Here is a 2,461-nt window from a genome sequence, read left to right on the forward strand (position 1 = left end):
ACTGCCCCCCCGCACCCGTCCTAGGAATCCGCAGCAGCATCTCTGTGCAGGCTGCCCACTAAACCAACAACAATAGAAACGCACTTAAGCATTTTGCTCAGGCAGGACCCTGGAATGTGCAATTTTTTTTTTCTCCCAGAATTTGCCAAGTTGTTGGTGTTTTGTACAGATGGTTTGCCTTTGAAGGAATGCTTCGTGTGAGACAAGGTTCTGGCAGAAACCTGCCTTGTTCCTTGCCAGCTCACCTTCTGGTACGCGTTAATTAGGTTGCTGGGCTGCCACAGCATTAGAAGTCACAGGGCTAAGATGGTCGGCAGCTCCAGCAGCTCTCCATGGAGATTCCTGGCAGCTTGGCTGTGTTCCTCCTCACAGAGAGCTTAGAAGTACAGGCACTTTACTTTAACTTTAAAAATGCAAAAATATTTAAAATAGAATTGTCATTTCCTGTGGATCTGCATGTAGCTAAGAACAGAAGTACTAGCTGACTGGATAGAATTAGCAAAAATAAATGCTGCATGAATAATTTCAAATGCCTCCTAACCCACAGATCTTTAGGTGGCTGAATCTCCCAGGGAAGCCTCTGGAAGCTAACTCACAGGTGCCAAGTTTTAGCCACCCCATAGGGTCTCGTTCCCTGCTCTGCTGGGTGTGATCCTGCTAGCGTTTTGGAGATAGATATCAGAAGTCTTAACTGAGCAGAGTATTTCCACTTTTTGGTGCCACTAGGAACGCTGGGGGTGGCAACCATTTCTCACTCTACACGTTACCAAACAGCTTCCCAAACATTAAAGGCAGTGCGCGCTGAAGGACCAGCTGTGAGAAGCACTAGCTACAAAGGCTCATGATTTCAAAGTAGGGAAATATATCTTTGCCACTGATGCACAGTCCTTTGCTTTCTGGCCCTGGCTGAAAAAAAAAAACAAACCCAACCCTGTATCTGCATTAAATACAGCAGCACTTGTACCAGCAAACCTCCTACAAGGTGGCTCTCCCTGCTCCATTTTAGGGATGGTTTTCTAGGGCTTCATGAACGCAGAAGCTTGCTAACGCTGTTCTGAGCACACCTCAATGAGAATTTATGCTGACTGTATTTTCCTAGACAGCAAAACACAGGCAAGACTAGATTACATTCCATCTTTTGAATCAGAAACAAGACAGTATCCATTTTTTGTGTTACTCAGAAGAGTAACATCATATCCTGGAGGAAAAGCTGTCTTTACTGATTGTTACAGCCTTGCATGAAATCTTAAGCAAGTCTGATCTGCATTCATCCCAGCTGCCTTTGAAACTTACATCATACTGAGACTTTGAGGATTTGGTCCCCTCAAACACCTTTACAGAGAACAGGAAGGTGTCATCAGGGGGCTGTTCACAGCTGGAGTGAGCAGAGCCACCATTTACCACCGACTCTGGTGTGAACGCAGCCCAGAGTTAGCTATTCAAATCAATGTCTATAATTAGGTGGGATAAATCTGGACCCTACTGCCTTTGCATTACTCAGCTATCTTGAAGTAAACTGCACAAACCTCCTGCATTCTGGCTTCGAATGCGGAGGATGAGCCATATGTGTGTCTTCCTAGTTGCGTCTGGGCACCTCTGGGGCTGATGAAGGTCTTTCCCAGGGCCTCCTGGAGCAGCCCAGGGTCCTCAGTGGTCACTCCTGATGCTCTGGGGCTGCTCCCAGTGCTCCTCGGCTACTTCCAGCATCTCTGGGCAAATATGTTGTTTACGTGCCAGAAATATCAACAACCATAACTTTTGTATTAAGCCGACTACCAGAGGCTATCTGATCTCCAGCAAAAGTTTTCACAGGGCTATTCTTCTCTTGCCCACCTCTTCACCTGACCCAGTCACAGAAGCAGTTGGATTATTGTTGCCCGTATGTATGTACACAAGCCATAAAATACATCTGGCTTATATGAACGCCAGAATGACAGAGGGCCAGCCTGATGTGCTCTGTGTGTTTGTGCCACATCAAGGCAGCAGTCTGAGACTACCTAGGTTTGGAGAACTCCATTAGGAGCCTCTTTCAAGTATTAGCTACAGCATGAAACAAGGAGATGCTAAGACTTGTAGACCTTGCTGGCATCCTAATGAATACATAGAATCATAAAAACAACAATCAAAGCATGCCCAGTAGAAGCTGCAACCAATAGATGAACTGTGTGCAAGAATGTGCTAACGAGGCTGGGGAGGGTGGAAAGTGAACAGTACAGCAGAATAAGAAACAGAGAAAAGGTAAGTGAGGCAGATGTTTACCCAGTCTGGGATGCTTGGCTGCCTCATGAACAGAGGTGTCACCGAGCATAGCGCTGAGCCAACTGCACAACTGGATAGGCCCCCACCTCACCCAGGCTCCCTCCTGGCTGGACACCACCTCACCGAGCGCTCCCCTGGCAGGGCAGGCCCCTTCCCGCAAAGAAGCTGCCACCAAACGGCTCCCCCCAGGCACCCCCGAGTC

The sequence above is a fragment of the Charadrius vociferus genome, unplaced genomic scaffold, assembly GCF_000708025.1.
Source record: "Charadrius vociferus isolate BGI_N301 unplaced genomic scaffold, ASM70802v2 scaffold233, whole genome shotgun sequence".
Classification (NCBI taxonomy): Eukaryota; Metazoa; Chordata; class Aves; order Charadriiformes; family Charadriidae; genus Charadrius; species Charadrius vociferus.